Here is a 25239-nt window from a genome sequence, read left to right as displayed (position 1 = left end):
AAAAAAAAAAAAAAAAAAAAAAAAAAAAAGAAAAGAGAGAATTTGTTAATCGTATTTGGGAGATGAAATTTGAATATTTTTCATTCACCAGAAAGCACAGAAAATGTTACCAAAGAACATTACATATAAAAATATAGTAGAGAGAATATTTTGTGCCAGTTTTCACCCCTAAATCTCAGCCCTTTACAAAGTTCCCTCTTTTCCTATTTCAGCACATTACCCTTCCCTGCCTCTACTTTTGCCCTGGCCTGTGTTTGGAGTTCCTGCCAGAAAATTGAAATGAACAGGAGAGGCTTTTAGCATAGTCTAGAATCCCATCCTATCCGCTTGGAGCCTTGATTCTCCATGGAGGAACTTGCTTCCAGCCCTCACTGATCACTACCGCCTCCTCCGCACGTGGACTGAGACCCAGGTGATGGCGTTCACCCACGGAGATGACCATGGAGGCGTTCACTCAGCACCTCCGTCTCCGGCGTCTGAGTTCCTTACCCTGTGGAACCTGTTGCAGGCCAGCTGCTTGGCCCTAGAATGAGGCCATCTTATCTGATTCCTGATTTCTATGATGAGTCTCTTTCCTTCCCCCGTAGCCCCTCCTTTCACCCAAACTTATCTCTGCAGCATTTGCCCCTTCTTATGCTCCTGCCAGACTCTCCACCTTCCGTCTGACCCGTTCCCAGCCCCACCCGGCCCTCCACTCCCTGAGAAAGATCCTCCGCCACGTTCTTTCCTAGCTCCTTCTTGATCTGAGTCATCTGAGTCATGATTTAATTTTTTGAGTTTTTTATTATTTTTGGGTACAGCGCTCTCCATACTGAGACCTCAGACAGGGTAAACTTCACCACGCTTTGCATGCTCGCCGGTCTATTTATTATTTCATGCGCCTTTCCCTTGCACAGAAGGGCATGTGGTTATGCTCTTTGCACTGTTGTGTGCCCACATTGAATTTCTTTATTTTAAACTCTGGGGAGCAGGGGTCTTGTCTACTGCACTTTTCATTAAAAAGATTTTGAGCTGAACTGTGTATATTTGGACAACTGAATTCTTTGGCAATTAGAATCCATGAAACACAATTTAAAGAAAAACAAGATAATACTAATTTTTGGACTGCTTTTATGGAATTCATTTATTTTCTTTTCTGCATTTTGGCTAGCATGTATGAATTTCATGGTAGGGTCATACAAATTCTAAATAATTAAATAGAATAGTCTGAAGTGGTGAACATTTCAGATTACATTCATTTTCAAATGAAAACAGTTGTATCACTTTCAAGAACATAAGTGATATGACTCATTTACAAAGTATTAACAATATTTGTTCAAGGAGACCTACAATATTAGCATAGCAGTCAGGAGGCCAGATATTACATTGAGCACAGGAAGAACTTGTGAATTTCACTTTTTTCTTGTAAAAACCTTATCTCCTTAGAAAAGTCTTTTACCTTCCAGACTGGACATGTGTCTTCCGTTGAAACAGGACTGAGGATTCCATGAGGAAATATAAGCAAACAAATGTGTGTGTTGAAAAGACGATAAACACTAAAGAAATTTGGCTAACACTATTATTTGCACTTGTTTTTGAAAAGAGGCTTCAAAAGTTTTGAATTTTTTTCTTCTTACAGTCATAATTACATTGGTAACTTACTCATTTAACTCCTTTCTTCATAGTTCTTTTTATAATCCAGATACTCTCTTTTAAGAGATACACACATTCACACGGGGTAGATGTTTCACGGAGAAGAACGCTTCTCAGCTGCCTCCTGCATCATGCGTCTCCCTGCTCTGCGGGGGTGTGAGCAGGGCAGTAGAGGCAGGAAGTTCTGGGCTTCATGGCCTCCTCCCCCAGGCCTGAGAGGGGACCCACTCAGTGTGGCGTGTAGTGCAGAACCAAGGGAATTCTGCTTCGAGTTTGTCTTTCTTCTTTCATGTCATGTAGCCCTCATACCTAGTAGAATTCTTGTAAAACAGGGATGCTGACACTGTGGAGACCCCTTCTTCCGTGTGGATAACACAGGTGGCTTTGAACTCATCCTTAGGCTTAGTGTGAAAATGCAAACGAGAGAAGACAAAAGGCTGCTGGGTCTTCTTCTGCCATAAGTGAGTGGGATAGCTTTTCCTGCTTTTGTTTTGTTTTGAGATAGCGTCTCACTTTGTAGTCCAGGCTCGTCTTGAACTCCTGAGGGTTAGAACTACAGGTGTGCACCACCATGTGCAGCTATTTGTTTTGTTTTTCTGGGAAGTTGTGCAAGAGGTCTGTATGAGTCCTAAGACTTGGCAGGCATTTCGCTGGTGAAGAGAGGTTAGATCTTGTCTTTCGGCATTTAGGAAATAATAGCTGAAGAACAAGTTTGATCCAGTGCTACTCAGTCAAAGAGAAATTTTGCCTTTATTACATTTCCCCACAGTGGAAGCTCTTTTAAAATGGGTTATGGCACCCATCAAGGGCAGGGCCCAGCCCAAAGGTGACTTTCAAGGTTGATGCTTTCTTTGGAAGAAAAATTATTAATTCAAGGATTCTGACCTGACTGGAAAAGTCCACTTCTCCTCAACAATTTAGGGTGAGCAGCATGCCCTCTCTCGGCCCCAGGAAGAGCTGTCCTTGCCTTTCTTTCTCTGTCATAGCTTCCCATCCTTCTTAGACTGTGGATCTGATTACATTGACTCTCTCCTACTGGATCAAGCTCTTTGCAAGGAAGATCATCTGGTCATGATACTGATTTTTGTACCAGTGCTGGCTAGTTAATAAGTCCTCTAAAAGTATGTGTTTAATTAATAAATAGCTAGGTTTTAAAGAAAGGCTTGGATTATAAACTGTATTTCTCTTACAATCATGCTGATGATTCCTTGCTGATACTTTTGAGCAATACATGTTTTCTAGATCTTGTCCATCTCTTCCATGTGTGATACTGCTACAGGTTTGGGAGGAAAATGAATAGTTCAGAGTTGGTGGTGAGAAACTGTCTCTGTCTCTCAGGTGGTTTTCTGGGACTTGGTATGTTGTGTGCCTGTGTTTGCTGATTAGTAATAGGATAATGAACAGGCAGGAAATGTCTTGCTGAGTGCTAAAGAAATTCCAGTCTACTCTTCATCTGAGTTGAGACGGGAATCACTGCACCAAAGACAAAGAGCCGTTGCAGTCAGGCCTTGAGCATGTTCATTCATCCGGGAGTGGCTCCTGGAATCAAGAGCTTCCAGTGCTTGAGTCTGGATGATGGAAAATTGTAGAAAACCTTGTGTGTGTGTGTGTGCATGCACGTGTGTGCGTGTGTGCTTGCACATGCATGTGAGTGTGTGTAGTTGTGTTTAAGAAAGGGCAATTAAAATAAAGAAGTCAAATCCCAGTATAATTGTATTATTAGATATTTGTTATTTGCTTATTGTCATCTTTGACTGCTAAATTGATTACTGTTTCCTGTCCTGTGATTCTTTTTGGTGGTTTCCTTGCCGGCCACTTCACAGTGGTTGTAGACGGCAGGTAGTAGCTCCCAGGAGAGGTTACTGATGAGGCTGCTTGTAAACAGGGTATCTGTGAAAGATCCGAAAAACTGTTCTTTCATAGTTTGATTCAGAAAAACAGATGTCTAATGAAAAAATGCATTTTTTGGTAATTGATTGTAATCATTAAAAAAACAAATCTGGGCCTTCCTATGAAAACATCAGAGTCCCAAGATGAGGACAGTAATACTACCTCACTACTGCCCCTGCAGGGACTGGTTATTCAAACATGATGGATGTGTAAGCTACTGTTTTATTATACAGAGACAGTCTCAATCACGAAATGGTACTTTTGAGATTTTTTTCTCCTTCACAATATCTTAGTGCTAATATTTTAAACTGACTTTTTGTTAAGCTGAAATGGTAGGGCTCTGATTTGTATTAACATTATAAGCTTACACTGGTATAATATTTTACTGGAGGGGTATTCTATGCCTGAAGAAGAGTGTGTGTGCGTCTACATAAGAGATGTAACCTTTGCAGTGTGTGAAGAATGTCTGTACCTTCATTTCTTGACATGATAGTGCATGATTCTTGTAGAACACTGTATTTGTTTTCTCCACCTCTAAAATACTGGTTAATCCATTTTAGAAATTATAAATTTAGAATATACTAATTTCCATCATGTCTTACCTAAGAAGTCTTTCCCTGGATGTTCTAATATTTTTTTTATTATGAAACACCTGGATTTGAAGATATGAAAAGCCCTATTTTCTCTGTGTGGTTCAGCTGCTTTCCATTTGGTATTATGCACTCAAATTTACATTCTATTAAATTGCCATTTATTAAACATTTTTCATGCACAGTAAAAAAATAAAATAAAATAAATAAGTCATTTCAGGCTTTGATGTCACTAACCTGTCAAGGGTTTTGCTCCAATATCTTATTTATGCTTGTAGGCCAGGCTGCTGAACTACTGAAGTTTCCTTCACTAATAAAGCAGTAAACCTCACCAGCACAAGCATCACATCCACCTTGGCAAGAAGGTTGCTGAAAGAAATGCGCATGTTTTGGTTCTGCTTCTCTTTGGATTCTGTCTTCTTCACATTCTTTGCTGATAAGGAGCTGATGCACATATTACCAGGGGTCACCTGGGCTCCTCTGCTCTCCCAGAGAGGAGGGTGAGAAGTGAAATGTTTAATCTTCTATAGAGCAACTCCTGCTTAGTTCTCAAGGGAAAAACAGCCTTTGCTTTTCCTTCCACAGTGTTCCCAGTCCTCAGCCCCTCAACAGTGCTCTGCAAAGGTTGAGGACAAGAGAGGATGACTATGAGATTACACTTATTTTCAACTGACAAAAATATGTGCTTCTGGTACTCCTCACTATCATCTCTCCTCTGCAACTCTAGCTTCCAGGTCCCAAGCTTCAATGGAAGCAAGATTAAGTATTTTAAAATATAGTGAGAAACAATTTAAAACTATGGAGAGAAAGAGTAATGATTGCCTTAAGAGCTACCATTTTCTTGTCTTTGCAGAGCCCTGCTTAGTAGAACAATTGTCTTGTGACTTTATTCCTTTTTGTAACATTGCTTGGCAAAGCCTTCCCTTCTCATTCTACACACTCATTGGCCCGCAGGCTGAGCTACTGCTTCCCAGAGAATACTGACTCACATTTCCATGAGCAAATCCAAGTTGACTTAGTGGGTTGTGTTTCAGCTGCTTAATTGATGCTTTTGGTGGATGAGGTCCCAGGTTTGAACCACAGTTCCTGAGTTCTCAGGAAAATTTGGCTGAGTTGAAACCTGTCTGATAAAATGTCTCCTTATACTATTTCTGGTTTTTTCATGTGAAAACTCAATCGCAATAACTGAAATGAATTGAATTCACATGCTACATAACCCCAACATGCTTAAAGTCTGGTTCTGAAGTAGAACCATCTACAAGTTTGGATATTGATCATAGTTCTGGCCAGAAACAAGTCTATCTGCTTAGCCAAAGTTGTGGTATTTAGAGGCTTTAGGATCTGAGAATGGGAAGCCTATTTAGATACTGGAAAACATATGCATTCTATTTAGGACCCTTCTCTTGAGAAAACTGCTGTAACCTCTTGTGTGTAAGGAACATGAAACTAACATACTCTTCTCAGCTGTATAAATATCATTTGGCAAAAGATACGGGCTGGCATGCCAACAATGAGCAGAGAGGCTCTCAGCCCACCACAGCCGCTGCTGCCTATGTTTGACCTCATCGCTGGGCTCGTTTGCTTCATTTCAGGCAAGAGAAAGTACAACACAGTGGCATTGAAGACAAAGAGAGAAGTGACCAGAGGGCTCCAGAAGGATTCCATAAGAGCATCAGTGATGCGAGGACAATTCTCTGGTCTTCTGCCCCCTGTAGGTATGGGAGCATTTCCCATAGTTTTCAACCAATATTAAAGAACATGTTTGAGATGCAAACTAATTAAAGCCTAAATGAAGTCCTGTTTTTCACTCTTCCATCCCTTAACTGGTTCCCACATGAACTAGATTTTTCTTCATGTCGAATTAGAAAGGACTGTAATTCCAGGTTCACCTGAATACAGGTGAAACACACATGTATTTCTACCGAGCATCTAGAATGGACATGCTGTGTGAAAATTCATGGTTCAAGATGTGCTCAGTGGTCAGTAATTTTTCATTAGGTGAATAGATCTAAACAACTCATTCATAGTAGTTTTTTAAGTGTTCAACAGATATTATGTTAACATACCCAGATGTGCCCCTATGAGTCCACTGGGGCACCCTGGAGCCCAGTCAGGTGCTGTTCTGCATAAGAGCAGAGGGTTTGACATGGGGTATTTCCTGTCTTCCTCCTTTGGTAGCTAACTAATCTAGCAGAAAAAAATAATAAAGTATAGTAAAACACATACAGAAAAGCAAGATGCTGTGCCATCATAAGAAAAGTAAGTTATTGATTAGAGAAAACAGAATCTACTGTACTGACTTGGAGCAGATCATGGTTTATGAAAAAGTGTTAATTTGCTCACAGAATTTCTAGAAATTCCAGGGAAGCAAAGTTGGATGCTTCACACCTAGGAGTTATTCTCAAGCATACCACAAAACTAAACGATGGAAGGCTCACTCTTGTGACCTCTACTGTCTTCTAGTCAGCACCTAAGACCTGGGACTCTACATGGTGTTTTGGGACACATGCACACAAAAACACCCTAAATCCCCTGAATGTACTTACAGTAGCCACTTGGGCCTTCCAGGTTTGCTGTGAGTGTAGATGTTCACTTGGTAAACCCAGATCATAGGTAGGACCTTCAGGTGAGAAGGAGTCTGGGACTTGTGGGTGTGTTAGTGTCTGACTGCTCCGATACAAAGGGCAGGGGAGGGGAGGGCTAGAGAGAGTTCCAAGTGATCGGCTCTGCAGGACCTGCCACAGGTGCGACAGAATGCACTGGGTGTTAAGGCAGAGTGGGAGGTCAGATGTGCATACAGTATGTTCCCAAGTCCAACATGAACCAGGATTTGAACGGGACCTTAGAGAAACGGTGGTATTCAAAGGGCAGAAATGTAGGTACCAGTTGTGATATAAACAGTAAGACAGGTAAAGATGCAGAGGCAGGAAATTATGAGACAAGACTTGGGAAATTGTAACAGCTATTTGGAGCACATTCTAACAAGTTACCATAAAAGAGACACAAGTTGGGAACCTGAGTTGTGCCCATGCATGGAAAGTCTTACACTGGCTGCAGCAGTCCTTAAGACGTGGAAAGGGTTTCCTGAAGGACTATATTCAAAAATGAAATTTTAGAAATGGAAAAAGAAGCATGCTTGCACGGCTTCCTTTCTCTGTCATTACTCCCTAAGTGATACATGACCTTGAAGTCATTCTGATGCCAAAGACTCCACGTTTTTATATCCAACCCAGGCCTCTCCTTTGATCCAGACTGACGCCCAACTGTCTGCTCTCCATGACATGGGTGTAGATAGATATCCACACTCAACCTGTCTAGAATGAAAACCCTCGCTCCACCTTCTAGACCTCTTCACCGCAGTCTGCCTCCCATTCGTCCAGCCTTCAGTTCTCAGGCAAAGTCACAGCACTATCCTCCTCTTTCTCTGATACCACATGTCAACTGTCAGCAAATCTTGCCAAATCCAGACACCCAGAGCCCAATATCTTCTCACCTCCTCCACCCCCATTCCATTCTATGCCATTGGCATCTCCTGCTTGGATTACTACATGGCCCTCAGTGAACCCTCCGGCTTGCAAGCATTCTCCATAAAACAACCAGACACACTTTTGTAATAAGTTGGTTGAGATCATACCTCTCCTTGGTTCTTAATTCTCTAGTGACTTCTCATCTCTTCAGAGTAAACACCAGAGTCCCTGTCCCTGTCCCTCTCCTTCTATTTTTCCCCACCTCAATTGGCCCCAGCTGCTTCTCTGACCTTTCTTGCTTGATGGGCTCCAGTCGCCGGCATCCTGGAAGTTTCTTAAACACTCCCAGCATGCTGTGTTAGGACTCACACATTTGCATTTGTTTCTCCCTCTGCTTCCAGTGCCTGCTACCTGCTGGGCTTATGGCTCTCTTTCTTGTCTTCAGGAATCTGCGGAAATACCACGTTATCAGAGAGAACTGCAGTAACTGCTCTGCGAAGCAGCACAGGACGTTATCCTCTTTATTTGCATTTATTGCTATGTACCACATTTTATATGCGTGCATACACATCTTTGAAAATTACTGATACTTCCCATGCATAGGGACAGTGCCTGACTCATACTCAATAAATATTACAACAAATAGTACAGTTGATGGATTACAGATTCATATTAAAGGTATAAAAGGAAAAGCTCTTTGATCCAATGGTAGGTGATGTTTTTACTTCTACATCTCCACGTCCCCCTCCTATCATTCAGTACATAATTCCTGCATGGAAAGGTCACTAGGGGAAGCTTGAAAAATATGTATATACTGTGACGATTTGTTTACCAGCACTCCATATAGAATAGCACACTTTAGAGTCCAAACAGGTGGGCAATTCTAGTTCCTTGTTCTTGGAAGACCCCTGAAGGTTATAAAGCACATTCTCTTTCATCCTCAGTGCTGAGAATCAAGAGAGCAGACTGTTTTACACATGACAAAAATGAGGATCTTGGTCACACCGCAAGGAAGTGGCGAACGGGACCCTAAATGCAGGCAAGCAAGTCCCCCATCCTTTGCCTTGCCCCATCACATCAGCCACCCGGGCCCCAAGTCCAATACTTTGAAAAGAGCAGTGCCTGCTCCCGCATTTGCTGTCACTGTCAGTGGAGCAGCTGTGCCCACGCAGCCGGGGACTCTGAGGGTGGTAGAGGTGCGGGTCTCAGGAGAACCCGGTGTGGGGTTTACAGCGTGTGGCACGTGCGGAGGCTTCTCCTGCCTCCGTCCTCCAAGTGTGCAATTGCCGTGGCCTTGCAGCCACAGCGATGTGGAGCATAGCTTTGTTCAGATTGATTGAAAGGCACTTCCTGCTGGCGGTGAGAAGTCCAGTCGTAAATGACGTGGATGGAGATTTCAGGAAGTCGCTTTATCAACCGGTGCAACACTTTTCCTTTGTTGAAGGAGTGGAATGCATTCCTCAAGAGAAGAGCTTTTCTCGATGCCGTTGTGGTGTAGTTTAGGCAGAAGGAAGATCTTCTTGATGGGAGTTTGAGGAAGACTTTCTGGGCAGCGGTCCCAGAGCAGGTGTGGTCCCAGGGCAGAAAGGAAGGAGACTTCTGCAGACACGAGCTGGCATACGGCACACTGATGAAGGGATGAGGAGCAATCAGTGACGAGACTGGGACACTCTACCCCACAATGCAGCTTTTTGAGATTTCCGAAAACAGCAGAAGCAGGAAGGCTGCTCTACTTGCTTCCTGGAAGCAAGTCAGAAAAGCTAAGGAGAGTACCTTCCATCCTCTCCCCTTATCCCTTGACACAGATCAAAAGACCCTCATTTAAGAGGTGACCTCTCTATCCCCGGGAGAAAAGGACAGCCTCATCTTTGAAGACACAGGGTCGTAGGGAAGAATGTAAAAGCCCCTTGCTAAGTTTCTCCCAGTCTGCTCCCCTTAGGGTACATGCCCTTTGTCCAGTCTCGTCTCCATGACTACCTATGGCTTTGCCACCAAACACCATAAAACACACACAGGTTTCCTTGCTTCTTTGCCCCCATGTTGGGAAGAATGCACATTAAATACATCTGTGCACTTTCTCTCATTTGTTAATCTTTTCTTACAGAGAACAGAGTCCTATGTTCTCAGCCATGAACATAGCAGTAGGAGAGGAAATCCTCTCTTCCCCTTTGCCACTGTCACTGTGAGGATGCAGACCAAGGTCTGCGGGCTTTCCCGGAGGCCTCTGGGAAAGTCAGAGATTGATCCTGTTTCCGACTGCCTGACAGGAGGAGAACGGAGCGGGGCAGGTTGCTTTCATTTGGAAAACGGGAGCATCAGAGAGAACAGCGTCATTAGAGAAGGTTTAACCGCTCTCTGCAGTGGACACTTCACGTGCAGTGCTCACACACAGCCTGGACAACAGAGTCCCGCTAAGGAAGGTAGCCAGGCGCCATCCAGGGGCACAGAAATACCTGTGGAAGACATTATCAGCAAACGTTGGACATGAGGAGTGACCTGCTTTGTCTGACCTCATAGACCTGAAGGGAACACTTTGGCATGGGACGAGCGGCCTTTGAAGACCTTGAACATCCACCGTCTCAGGGGATCATACCGAGAGCCCAGCAAAGAGGTACATCTGCGCCTTACTGTTCTCCTGCAACCTTCACATTTTTTCTCGCGTTTCCTTATTCTTTCTTTTTTCGGTATTTCTGTCTTCATGAGAGGACAGAGTTCTCATGCTTTCCATGGAAGATAAGCAAACGGAGGGAAGAGCGCGTCTATCTGCCTCCGGGGAGTGGCCGCCTGCGAGGAGGAGGGACTGTGAGCGCCTTTCAGTCCGAGAAGAAGCAACTTTCTGCTCAGCCAGGAGCGCAGCGGAGGTTCCCGCTTTGCCTAGGATTCCACCTTCTCCTCAAAGCTCGGTATCAGGACCCCCACACTCTGGAAAGGACGCCTCCCACAGAGGCACCCGAGGGGAGGGGCGAGCAGGCCCCGCTTTCTCAAATGAGGTCTTCTCACCTCAGCTTCAGATGTGTTCTCTGGGGTCCCTGAGTGGAGACCATGAGGAGAGAGAGGGGCCGTCATACCATTCGCATTGAAAGCAGCTGTTGACGGCCATCTTCTCATGTGCTTTTTCTGCTCCCCTGTTTCGCAGTAATGCTTCCACTCCAATAAAACGAGGTTTCTTGCGATTGGCCCGATGACACTATTCTTCCCTCTAATGCCAGCTGCTTCTCAAGTGGGCAGTGGGATAACGGAGAACATTTGTTACTGGGCAGAGTCTCTTCCAACCCATTAAAGTAAGGTATTCTGCCCTTTCTCTCTGTGGGGGTCGTTTCTTCTTTATATAATTTAATTATTTCTTTTGGGAGAGGAGCAGTGGTCAATGAGAAGTCCCAATCAGTCCAAGATCTACACAGCCAAAGAAAGCCCAGAATAGAGACCTTGCGTTCAACACAAGAGTTCTGCTTGGCTGACCCTCTGGCGGGTGCTGTGAGGTGCACAGGGAGGGTGGCACCGCCTGACTACGCAGTTTGTGAATGTTTGCACCAACTCCTCACCTACGGGGGAGGAGAGACTTCTGTAGGGGCTCCCAGCCGTCCCAGCCTCCTGCTGTCCCCGCACCGGGATGTGTCCCACCCCTGCCTGTGAGCTGGACCTAATGACTGATGTCTAGTAAACAGAACAGGATCATTTGATGTTGTGTCACTCCCACAAAGAGGTGAGGAAACCCGGGGACCGCCTTCTCGCGCGCCCTCTCTTGGGTGGGCGTGTTCTGTTGCCATGTTACGTGGGGGCCCCGTGGAGGGACCCCTGTGAGGAAGAGTGCAGGAAGGGAACAGCTAGTGAGGGTCAGAGGCTCAGTGCAGAACCTTATAGGAATGAATCCCCGCCAGCCCCCGAGGGGGCCGGGAAGCAGCTCCCTCTTGCTGAGCCTCCACGTGACCACCGCTCATGAGAGACCCAGAGCCCCAGGACCCCACGGAGCGGGGCTGAGCTGTGGCTGGGTGCTTGATTCTCAGAAACTGAGAGACAGTAAATGTGTTCTGTCTTGTGCTGCTACTTGGCTACAGAGCCATAGGTTAGGAGGACATGTGCATGATTTTTATAAACACTGTCTATGAACTGTAACAGGCATACAGAAAAAGAACATCACAGCATGGTGTGTGAGTGTGTTGCTATGGATCGAACCCAGGGCCTTTGCACTGACCTACATTTCTAGCCTTTTCTTTTTCCTTTTCATTTTGTTTTTTGAAAAAGGTTCTCACTAAGGTGTAAAGTTGTTCAGGGTGAACTTGAACATGGAATCCTTTGCCTCAGGCTCCCAGAGCACTGGGATTACAGGTGTGGACCACCCTGCCTTGCCTAATGGATTTTTATAAAGGAAACATGCACGTGTAGTTACCACCCAGGTCCAGGGGCAGACAGTTACTAATAATCCAAAAGCCTCCCTCACGCCTTCAAGCCATCAACACTCTTCCAAAGATAATCACTTTTTATTTATATTACTGTAGTGAATTTGCTTGTTTTCAGCTTTATATAACTGGAATCAAGCATTATGTACTCTTTTATAATACCTTCCCCCCTTCTAATTTATTTTAGAGATTCATTCCTGTTGCTTCAGGTAGCAGTATTTCATTTATGTGCATTGTGACATATGACTGATTTTATCCATTCTTCCATATAGACAGTTCACTTTTGTTTTATATTGTTATTTTTTACTATTAGAGGTAATGCAGCTATGAACATTCTTACATATGTATTTTGGTTCCTGTATTTTGCATTTCTGTTGAGGACAAAGTTGTACCCAGCAGTGGCATTTCTGGATCAATGGTTTATGCATATTCTAGCTTTTTAAGATACTGGCTGATCATTTTCCAACTGGATGTGTCAGTTGCAATTCCATCTGCCCGAATCCCCACTCACACTTGGTACCATTAGGCTTACTTTTAATTTTAGCTACTCTGGAAAGTATACAGGAGATTCTCACTGTGGCTAGATTTCATTTGTCTATAAATTAATGACTGAATTACTTTATAATTTTCTATTGACTCTTTGAATATTTCTGTTCATGAAATATCAAGATACACTTTTATTAGTTGCTACTAGTGCTGTTAAGATCCGCTGCTTTAAAATATGGGTGTTTAACTTGCCCAGCGACACTTAGTGAACAATCATTATTCTCAGTTCATGGCGGTGATGTGTAGGTTTCTCAGGCTGCTGTAACAGAGGACCAAACACAGTGTGGTTTAAAGCACGAACTTGTTAAACACTTCTGCAGGGCCTAGGGCCAAAGTCAAGATGGCCCAGGCCAGGTTGCCTGGGGCTGCTGCTGGCTGGCGATGTCTGGGGCACCTTAGCTTGCAGCTGCAGCATTGCTGTCTCTGCCCCTGTCATTTGCACCTTTCTCCGTATGTGTCTCTGTCTGTTCTCAGAAGTTCCTCATCTCCCACGGGGACCAGGGGTCTTGGATGAAGGATGGGTGCGAATCCCTAAGGACCTTGCCTTAACCGGTGAAATCCACAGCAACTCCCTTCCCAGAGCAGGTCACACTCAGAGGTTCCAGGAGCTAGGACTTCAGTATACCTTTTAGGAGACACAATTCAACCCATAACAGGCATCTTCTGACATAAATTAAGTGAATGTATAGAAAGGAACCTGGTTTTAGTCAGATGTGGTGCATACTTGTGTTTCCGGCTCTCGAAAGGCTGAAGCATGAGTATTAGCACCAGTTCAAGGTCAGCCTGGACTACATAGTAAGTTCAAGACCAGCTTGAACCACAAAGCAAGACTCTGCCTCAAAATATAGAAAAAGAAGAGAGAAATGAACCTGGCTTTGACCTTTCCATGTCTTCCTAGCTGCTCCACTCTTTTTTACTTCTCTTTTCATAGAACTACACTACCTGTATTAACTGTGACTTTAAAAATGGATTTTCATTTCCCAATAGTGTGAGTGTTTCAACTTTATCACTATTAACTGTTTGCATTCTATCTTGAAAATTTTTCTTTTTGGAATTGAGCCCATGAGTGCTCTACCAATCACCTGCAGTCTCAGCTTATTATTTTTTGTTTTTGTTTTTTATTTTTTAGACAGTGTTTACATGCTCTCTGAATTGTTTCTTTTTGTCTGTACTGGGGATTGAGCCCAGGACCTTCTCTCTGAACTACATACCCAGCCATATTTATTTTATTTATTTTGAGGCAGGATTTCACCAAGTAGCTAAACTGCCCAGGCTGGGCTCAAATTTGCAATGCTCCTGCCTCAGCTTCGCAGAATGCTTAGATTGCAGGAATGTGCTACAACTTCCAGCTCTGGTTTAAAGTTCTTATATGGAATTATTTTCTTTCTACCCAAAAAATTCTCCATATTATATTTTTGGTGTGGGCATGCCAGTAACAAATCTTCTGCTTTTGTTTCTCAGAAAACAAACTTGCTTTTCCTTTAAATTTAATAAGTATTTCTTCCAGACATAGAATTCCAGATTGGTGCTAAACGAAATAACTCTATTCTCATCTGACTTCTATGGTTTTCATTGAAAAAGCCAACCAAAAATTTCGTTGCTATTTTCAAGGTAATATATCTCTTTCATTGTCTACTTCCTAGAGTTTGTGTCTGTCTTTGATTTCAAGCAGTTGGACTGATGTTCACCCACATTTGAATTTCTCAGTATTGTGCTTGTCAATTTTGGAATGCTTAGAATTGCTTAGGGTGATTTAATAACTTTCATCAGTTTTAGAAAATAATGAATACTTAAATATGCATTATTTGAGCAATATTTAAACCACACCTGCTTTATTTTCTTTCCTCTCAAATTGGAAAGTCAAAATTTATATCTATATCTCTCTATATATTAGTTTTTTCTCTATGTCTTACATGTCTTGCTATGGTTTGAATGTCTCCACCAAAACTCATGCTGAAATCTAATCCTGATTATATTAAGAGGTGGGACCAAGTTGAATGTGGTGGTATACACCCTTAATCCAAGTCAACGGGGAGGCCAAGGCAGGAGGATAGTAAATTCAAGGCCAGCCTAGGCAATATAATGTGATTCTGTCTCAAATTTCTTTTTAAAAAGAGGTGGGACAAAGGTGGTCCTTAAGAGATGCTTAAATCATGAGGACTCGGGGCTGGGGATTTAGCTCAGTGGCAAAGCGCCTGCCTGGCAAGTGCAAGGTCGTGAGTTCGGTTCCCGGTACCAGAGAAAAACCAAACAAAAAAAATCATGAGGACTCTGTTCTCTTGAGCAGACTAATCTATTTGTAGGTTAACAGACTGATAAGTAATTTTAGAGTGGGTATATGTCCTGTCATCATAAGATTCCTAGACTCCCCGTGAGACAGAGTCCTCACCAGCAAGGAGAGCCTCATCAGATGCAGCCCCTCAACCTTCCACCTATCCATAGAACCATGAGCTCGTTAAACCTTTATTCTTTTTAAATTGCCTGTAGTGTTTAGTTATAGCAACATAAAATTGATGAAGACATGCTTCAGTGCTCTTTTTGGTATATTCTGTACTTCCTTGTTAAGCTCCAATCTGGATATATTCCAATGACTGACGCCATCATCAGAAAATCTCTCTTCTGCTCTATCTTCTCTGAAACTTATCTATTGAATTCTTAGTTTTAGTAACATCATTGTTCAATTATAGATTTTTCATCTGGTTTTTTTCTTAAACTGTACATGCCATGATCTCTTTTAGATCCTCTGAATGTCCCATAAGATATGCACTGTTAGCACCTGTATTTTCAGAGGAAAAAAGAAAAAGGCTCAAAGAGATGAAAACACCCAACATTACACAGCAAGGAAGTGCTATGCTAGGATTCAAATCCAAGAAGCCCAACTCCGAACAGGCTTTGATGGCCTTAATTCACATTGCTCCTGACCAGTTCACGGTTCTGCTACTGATAGCTACTATATGGATGCATCGGATGGGGGCATTGTTCTAAGCACATTATGTTGCTAAATTTTCACAATAACCTACAGAGAGGTACTGTGTCTGCCATTCTACAGATGAGAAAAATTGCTCAAAGAAGGTGGATCTTGCTCATAGGTGTAAGTCAGGATTTCAGCTAAGGAAGTCTGCCCCAAAGTCCATGTCTTCAACTACTCCAAACTACTTCCCAGCTCAATAAGGCAACCGTGCTTGGAATTGAGCCATAGCATGCGCCAAGGAGAGGGTGGATGGCACCCTGAATCAGATGCTAAAAAATGAAACACATCACTTAGAAACAGGATGCTTTGGAAGCACAGAGCAGATGATGCATTGTGAGTCTGGTATAGAGCACTGAAGAAAAGTCGAAGGAAATACGGAGAACAGGGTGTGTTCCATGCATTATAAATAGATTGATGCAGCGGAGCTTAGGGGGCGGCTTTGGACCATGGCCTGCGGGACCCTGACGTGGGGGACACAGCACCCAGGTTGTGAGGAAGAGTCCAAATTGTTAAAGCTGCATCTCTAAGGTTCAGATAATCTGCACATCATGATGGTAGTGAAGATCTGGTTGATAATTGCTGGGTTTGAAAGATAACTATCAAGTGGCAGAGATGTGGTCGGAACAGCCCACAGGGGCCCATCACGAGCGATGGGAACGCGAAAACTGGCACGGAGGATGGGGGAGGTAAACACTGGGCTGTGATTGTTAAACCATTTCCCAGGCTTTCTTAACACACAGATCACATACATATATACACATGTGTGTGTGTGTGCATATATATATGGTTGGGAGTTGACGAAGGCATTTATCATCTAATAAGGGACAGCAGGGACAAAGTTTTCTCTGTGTCAGCAGATAGGACAGCCATTTCTATTCCTGCGCTGCTGGATGCAAACGTCTCTCCTTTTATGTAACTCAGTTAAGATTCCTGTAAATGCTGGGGATAAATAGCTTGTTTTCCAGCTTTCTGGAGACAAACCACATGAAGAATCCTGGCACCAGAGTGGCATCCGGGCCCTCCCCCGACCCTGGACACGCAGAACTGAAAATGATTTGTTGTAAAAGGATTAATAAAGGAACTCATCCCTTCCAATTAACCCTCTTCAAAAAGGCACAGTGAAATGCACTCTATTTCTCTTTGGTGAAGAACTCCAACCGTTGAACGTCCTTTAGAGTTAGAAATGCACAAATCTAAATCTTTCTGTTAAAAGTGGAGCCTGCTCTCTGTTCTCAGGGGGGAACAAAGAACACAAAGCTAGCCTGCGAGTCCAAATTAGGTTGCCCCTTTAATCTCAGTCACATTCTTTTATACCATGTCCCGCATCACAGTTTGCAACTGTATTCTCACATGAGTACTTATTTGTTTATTGTATCTCCCCAATTCACGATCTTGTCCCCCAAGAGCAGGAGACCTGTCTGTCTGGTTCACCATTACATTCCCAGAGCAGTTTGTGCCCAGCATGTAGTTGGGGGGTCAGAAGATATTTCACAGGCCATAGTAGGTAAATGGGAGAGAAGGTAAGGTCTGTACCATTGGAGCTATTCTAGTTTTTGTTTGTTTGTTTCATCCCAGTGCCTACAGAGCATTTAGTTAACATCTGTTGTGACATTTAGAGGGAGCCAGTAAGTTATCTTGCTTGAGAATTGGCTCACTTGGGCTTCAGAGGTCCCTCACTAACCTAGAACTTTTATCAGCTTCACCCAGCAATAACACTTTTAAGCTTTCAAAAATTCCACATTCAAGGATAGAACAAACTCATGTGGATTAGAGTTGGAAACATGATTATGAACTCATGTTTAGCTTGATAGAGATTGGTGGGTTGATACACAATAATTATGGGTATGCCTTCTTTAAAAGTCAGTTTGCATTCTTACCTTTCCCAGACATGTCTGCCAACAGGACGTACAGCTGATTGCATTCTGGTGTTAGCAAGCAGAGCCTGCACTCAGATCTTGGGGTTGCAGTGTCATTCTTCAATAAAATGAATCCGGTATCTTAGAAAAAAGACGGGTCCCACATCTTGGTCAGGAAATATACAAGACGGCCTGAGCCAGGGGTGGTGGTGGGATGCTGAGGCAGGAGGATCACAAATGTAAGCCCAGCCTGTGTACACCTTAGTGAGTGAGAAGCTGCCTCAAAATTTAAAAATAGTAAAAGGGCTTGGAACAGCTCAGTGAGTTGGCCTTGGGTTATACTCCCAGAAATTAAGAAAAAGATGTCCTGGATCATCATGTAGGGTCAGAAATAAGAAAGAACTCAAGGAAAATTATATGGGTTTGTCACAGGGCCATGGAAGTTTACTGAAGGAGTATCCAGAGACTGAAGATAGAATGAGGTATGGAACAAAACAGCACTGGATTGTGACTCAAAAAAACAAAATAAATAAATATCCACAGGCTCATAGTCTAAATAAGTGATTGAATAAATCAATAAATGGGACAGAACAAATAAGTCTACTTAGAAGGATTCCAAATGATTTTTATAGATACTCTATCATCAAGGAGATGGAGCATAATATTGCATCCTTTAAATGTGGCGAAGCTTAGTGACTCATTCATGTAGAGTATAGGACAGAAACGAGCGACAAGAACTGTGCAGTGGAGAGGCCTGGCCAACACTCCCCTAGGCAGGCGATGGGACTTAACATTGCCGATGGTAAGGCACGTTGACAGCGTGTGTCCTTCACATGGTGTGCTGAGAGTGGCTCTTTATCTCTGTGATTGTCTTCGCCAAAAATCTACAACCCTAATCTACTTATGAGGACAGCGACAGACAAAGGCCGACTGAGGACCATTCCACAAAGTAAGGTGACCAGCATCCTCAACATTGCTGAGGGCACCACATACAGAGAAGTCAGGGAAGCTGGCACACTTAAGCTAATTAAATGACTAATATGATGTATCTTGTAGGGAATCTGGGAACAAGGAAAAGGAAACACTAACAAGCATGTGGCACTTTAGGCATAATAAAGTTTTAATTTTGGTCCATTTGTAGTGACATACACGATAGTCCTCTACAATGTTAATGACAGAGGAAACTTGGTGTAGCATATGCAGAAATACTTTACAACTTTTCTGTGAATCTATAAATCTAAATAATACAGTATTTTAAATATTAGAAAAAAATAATCACACCCCACACCTGCCACCTCTGGCTCCACTTGGAGCTGTTGGTGGGTAATAGAAGTGGGGGAACTTGGGTCTGTGGAGACTGTGTCTGTATTTGCTGAACCTCAGCTCCTGTGACTTAGATGACGTGGGGGAGGCAAAAACCAAAGACCAGCATCTTCTGCAGATGGGAAGGGAGCAAGAGATGGAAGGAAAAGGAGGAAGGGGAGGGAGAGGGATGTAAAAAGAATTAAGCGGTGTTATGCGCATGTGTAACAGAAGATGACCCCCCCCACCAACCCGTATACTTCAGTTTGTTACTTGCCCAGGTAATAGTTCCTGTTCCAGTTTCAGTTGCTTCTGTCTCTTAGAAATAGCTGGTCACTGTGATACATAGCTGGTCACTCTGATGCATATTGTAAGAACCAATCCCCATTCTGCCTCTGTACTTCCTGCTTGTTTACCCCATGTAAGCTCTAGATGCCCAGAGACCAGGGCCTGATATTCTGGGAATGATCTTGGTCAGCCTATCCATGTAAATAAGTCTGCCTCCAAATCCTGGACATCATTTCCGTTGCTGTTGCACATGTACCAACTCCCTATGAGGAATTATTATGTGCTACTAACATGTACTAATAAAAGTAAGAATTAAAAAAAAATCAGCCTTGCACCACAGAGATCCCTGCTGAAAGCTGCATTTAAATCTTACATCAGTGTATTATCAACTTCGAGCCACTCAGCAACTCCCTGAGTGATTCCTGTCTTCCTTTCTGCACAAGGCTTCTCACAGAAATGAAGTGGCTGAGCTGGGACTGGCACAAGAGCTGACATCATTTCATTTACCTAAAAGTTATTTACTGAGAAGTTTTTTGAGAAGGTAGAAAAGTGCAAAGTACTGAAGTGGTGCAGGGGACACAGTAGCAAAGGAGATAAAACACTCCTGCTCTCACACAGCTCCCAGGCCAGAGGACAGAGGCCAACAGCAAGCAGCAAAATGCTCCCACGGATTTAATAGGCAATGATGACTGTCATAAAAATGAATTACAACTTCCAGGTTCCAGTCCAGCAGGTAAGGAGTTTGGAAATCAGCACTTCTTTCTAACAAGTTATAAACTAAACAAACTGGAAACAGTCTACTCTTAGATCCTTCAGAGGAGTGAGGTCACAAGCAAACCTCTGCCCCCAAAGGTGGGAGACAGGCAGACCCCCTCACAGTCTCCTGGAGCAGATACCCACCTCTGCAGGACTCAGGACCAGCGCAGGAAAGCCTGACCTGTCATCCACTGGGTGAGGCTAAGGGTGGACTTGTCCTTGATGCCAGGAGGGTGCTCAGCAGTACTTTTGTACATCTGACATCCTGGAGCTCTTCCTGGCTCTCACAGTGAAGAGGGGAGAAAGTCCCCTCAAGCTTCGGGTAGGGAAGGACACAAGAAAGGATTCTGAAATGTGCCGCACAAGCCTGGTGCTTTTTTGTTTTATATTTTTGAGAAAAAAGTCTTGCTGTACAGCTCAGGCTGGACTTAAACTCCTTGTCTGCCTCTGGAGTGTGGGGTTACAAGCATACACTGTACCCAGCTATAGCAGCATATTATAAAGAAGCCTGTTCTCAAGAACTATTTTGCCAGAGCCTCTCACCTGCTGGGGTTTTATCAGAGCCCATTCTTGCTGAGAAAGGGAAATACCTGAAGCTGTCCCACCCAGTTCAGCACGTAAGGCCGAGTGGAAAAACCTCAGAGATGTTTGTGAAATTCACAGCCAATGGGCACAAGTTGAGTCAGTAAAACATCAAGACCTGATCACACATGAGTCCTATGCTAAGAAATCAAGCGGAAAATGTGTACAACTTGTGGAAACATAGATAATATAAGTAGAGAAATGAAAATTTTAAGAAAAAGTAAAGAAGAAATGCTAGAAATAGAAGACACTATAACAGAAATGGATGTCTTCAATGGGTTCATGTGTGCACCAAACACAGCTGAGAAAGAATTGCCTGAGTTTGAGATGTTTTGACTAGAACTCCTCTGAAAACACTGAAAAGCAAAGGCAAAAGAAAAGATTGGGGGGAAAAAGAATGTTCAAAAACTATGGAACAACTACAAAAAAGTGTAAGCATTTCCTCCTCGTCTATGGGGGATACAGGCCAAGATGACCAGTGGACACCTAAGGCAATGGGTGCTGCAGTACTGAAGCCCCCCATATGCACTATGTTTGTCCTTCACAGAGATGCCTATGTGAAATTTAATTAATAAATTAGTTCCAGTAAGAGCCTAGGAATAATAAAGTAAAGTAATACATTGTAATAAAACTTTTATTTCTGGACCTTTCCATTTAATATTTTCTAGTGGCAGTTGACATGGATAAATGAAAACAAACTATGGGTAAAAAGAATACACAGTAGAAATATCATAAAGAGAAGAAAAAGATAAATGAATAGAATAAATATTTGAAACAATAAAAATTGAGATTTTCCCTAAAACAAAGCCAGATATTAAACTACAGATTCAGTATGCTCAGAGAACATCAGATAGGATAAATGCAAAAAAACCCTACATTTAGCCATGCACTATGCAAATGACAAAAAAATCATTCATAAGGAAAAATCTTGAAATAAGCAGAGGGAGCACCTTCTGTATAGAAGTAAAAAAAAAAAAAAAACCCACCAGAATTACACCTGACTTCTTAGAAGCCATGCAAAAAGAGAAGAGGGTGGGTTGAAGCAAAATGTTGGTGGCAGGGGGACCTCCATCCTATTCTGTACATGTAAAATTATCTTTGAGAAATGGAGAAATAAAAACTTTCTCAAATGAGCAACTATTGAGATAATTCATTGCCAGTAGACATGCCTCACCAAAAAAAAGTTATAAAAAGCTCTTCAGAGAGAAAGTATTGCTGTTTCTTGATACTTGGAACAGTATGAAGAAAGGAGTAAAATTAAGGAAGGAATAAAATGAAGGTAAAGATAATGGCTATTAGCCCATGAAGGAATCTTAAACGCATATTGTTTGATGGACGAAGCTGATCTGGAAAGGCTGGGTGAGAAAGGATTGCAACTGTATGACACTCTGGAAAAGAAAAAATGATGGAGAAAAAAGATGAGTGATTGCTAAGGGTTCTGGAGTGGGGAGGGATGGTCAGGAGAAGTGTAGAATTTTTAGGGCAGTGAAACTGCTCTGTACAGGCATTGTAGAGATGATTACAGGTTGTAACACATTTTTTCAAATCTGTAGATTCTGTAACATGGAGAATAAATTAATGTGAACTAGGCTTTGTGCGGTATGGATATGTAGTGTCGGGTTGCACCATGGATCACAGCAGATGCAGCTCTCTGCTGTGCTTTGTGGGCAGGAGGGGATACCATGCATGTGTGGGACAGAGGTCCTGGAAACTCAGTAGCTCCTGCTCAGTTGTGCTATGAATTTAAAACTGCTCTAAGAAATAAAGTCTATTGATATGGGGAAATAAACACATTAGGATATGGGCATACAGAAGAGCAGGTGGTGCTCAGGAAGCACTTTAGGATCAAGGGAGGATGGAGGACAGGAGGGATGGAGCTGTGTAGATTTTTCTGGGCTGAAGACAAATGGTGGCCACTGTGAAACTTATGCTACCTTGTTCTGCTCTGATGAAGTAGAGAATACTCATCCTCAATGCTCTCTTCTTATGCACTCTTAAATATTTCATATAACAAAACACACACACACACATGCATGCACGCACATGCATGCACACAGACATCTGCAATGTGAATGCATTTTGTCTCCAATAGTGCATCTTTAAAAGTGTGGGGGTACAGAAAAATTAAAGATTGATAAATATAAAAACAATATCAGAAGTTTTGAATATTTAAATCATACCAAGTATCATGCTAAACATTTTACCTACATTCTTTCATTTAACCCTCTTACTCACTTATGAGAGAGGCATATAATTGTCCTGAAGTTTACACAAGAGGAGATGGAAAATGTAGACAGCTGAGTCACTTATATACAACTATGTAAATAACAAGAAATTCAAGTCCAGATCAACTGTGGAGTTATGTCTACTTCCATGTCCACTTTGCTGTGGAGCTCAGGTGCTATTTCCTGAAGGTTCAGTGGATGAACAGGGAGTGAAAAGCTCAAGGACAAGCTGACTTAAGGTGATGAGAGCTGTCTCCAAATACTAGAAAACCTGTTAGGTGGAAAAGGTCACAGTTAGGTACAAAGAAGAATATGTGAAAGTCATAAGGAAGTGACTTTCACCTAAATAAAAAAGAATGAATTTCTAGTCAGAACTACTGAAGCTAATACTGGTTGCCTTCATGAACAATCTTATCCTCCTTCCTCAAGGTGATCAAAGGAGAGCATGTGGAGGGAATGGTTTAGAAATGTCTCACAAACCATGGGTTTTTCTGCATTGCTATGTCATGAGATTAATTTAATGAGACACTAGCATTTTTATTTCTAAATAAAATAGATGTTTCTGCCTTGGACACAGCCAAACATAAACTGAAGCCATGAGCCTAATGAAACCTCTCCTCCTTTAAGTTTTGGGTGTCGGGTATTGTGTCCAAAAGTGGGAACGTGACCAATAAAATTGATGCAGACAGTGGTGTTGTTAGTGTGACTATCCCTGACCATGTGGTTCTGACAGAATTACTTTGTGGGAAGAATTTGGAGAAGTTTGGAGATGTGGTCTATGGAGGCCTTGGAATGCTATAAAAAAAAGTATGATGGGTGATTCTAGTCAGAGCTCAAAAGACTGATAGGAATGTGGACAGTAAAAGCCAGGCATGGGAAGCTTGAGTTGGGAACAAAGACTTCATTGGCAGTTAGACTACAGGGCATGTGTGTTATATTCTGGCAAAAAATTTGGCTACATTGTGACCATGTCCTGATACTCTGTAGACTGATATTAAGGGTGATGAAATAATTAATCTGGCAGAGAAAATTTCAAGACAAGCCCACATTCAGGCCACAGCATGGGTAGTGCTGGTTGCTTTAACTAGATTTATAAGAATCAGGGAAAACGCAGAACAGGAAAAAAAAATTGAAAATGTTAAGTTTGAGCCCAAAAGGAATCATGTGTAGAGTTGGCACAAAGAAGATATGACTGCTGAAGCATTACTGTTAAAAAGAAACTAAGTACTTTGTACAGGGACAAAAGGAAAGATGTCTTGAGGGTTTCTCAGGAATCAGCAAGACCCCTACCATTGCAGAGTCAAGGGCACAAACGTGTGAACCTTCCATTTGTGAGGAGAGTCCCTGGGATGCCTACTCAATAAGAATCTATCAAGAAATTAGTTCCCTGGATTTGTTTCACTGTGATCATTTATCCAGGCACTCAGAGGCTGCTGAAGTTATGGTACCAGGGGCCTGTTCAAGTTATCAGTCAGACTTGGCATCCTCTACAATGTGCTGTTTACTGGTATGCAAAGTGCAGGAGTTGTGGGATCTTTGAGGATTCCACCCAGATTTCAAAGAAAGGCCTAGAAAGCCATGGAAGGAACCACTAAGAAGGCAGTTCATTAAGCTGTGGGAATGAAGCCAAGGGTGCAGTGGAGATCCCACAAAGTTGGTGATGCCAAGAATGTGGAACACTTGTCAAGAAAAGCTGCAGTGCAAGAGTGGAGGCAGTTTAAGTAAGAGGCCGTGTGATCTGTAACCAACAATATCATAGTGCTGGGCCTGCCGAAGCCACCTAGAACTCACATTTTACCCACGTATGCCTTCAATGGCAGATATGGAGCACAGGAATTAACGCTTGCCTTGTTGGATTTCAGGCTTGCTTTGGGCTGATTCATCTCTTTCCCTCACTCCTGCCTTTTAGAATGAGAATATTTATCCCATGCCATTGTAACTTGGATTTGTGAAACTTGATTTTTTATTTTTACATATATTTACAGCTGAGAGTTAGCTCTGAATCTCAGAAAGACTTGGACTTAGATTTTGAAAAATGCTGTAACTCTTGAGACTTTGGAGAAAGGATTATTGTGTTCCCAGTTATATTTAGGATAGTTACATTCTTAGGTGGAATCAGGAATGTTCTATTGTCTTTATTTGGAGAGTAAGTATGGATGGTTTAAGGAGTTGAATTTGGATGTGAAGTTAATAAGGGTCAGAAATATTCCAACTTTATTGGATCAAGAAACACCTAGCTGATTAGTGGTTTTGTGTGGGTCATGGAGCCATGCCATTTTATAGTCTGTGTAGCTCCTCACCCTTCTTCTCCACACTGTTTCCATGCTCTGCTTCCCAGCCACAGGAACTAAGCAGCTTCGCTCTGCTATCACTGGAGCCAACCAACCATGGGCTGAAGCCATGACCCTAATTAAACCTCTCCTGCTTTAAGCTTTAGGTGCCAGGTATTGTGTCTAGCAACAGAAAAGTGAATAATACACTTTTGTAAGAGAAGTAAATAGGCTGGAGAAAATAGGCATCTCATTGTCTTATGACCTTAGAACTATTTAAGTGTTTCTCATGACACTGAATAAGAATCTCTATTTCTACTTGATGAACTGCTTGAAACTAGAGCTCTGTCTTATTTGTTCCCTCAGCACCTAGCTCAGTGCTGGGCATGCAGTAGGGGCTTAATAACATGGGAGAAATGACTTCTGGCTTATTATGATGATGGTTTGTGTAGTAAACTTTGTTGCTT

This window comes from Chinchilla lanigera, unplaced genomic scaffold (genome assembly GCF_000276665.1).
Source record: "Chinchilla lanigera isolate Chin_1 unplaced genomic scaffold, ChiLan1.0 scaffold00035, whole genome shotgun sequence".
Classification (NCBI taxonomy): domain Eukaryota; kingdom Metazoa; phylum Chordata; class Mammalia; order Rodentia; family Chinchillidae; genus Chinchilla; species Chinchilla lanigera.
This window is presented reverse-complemented; position numbering follows the sequence as displayed.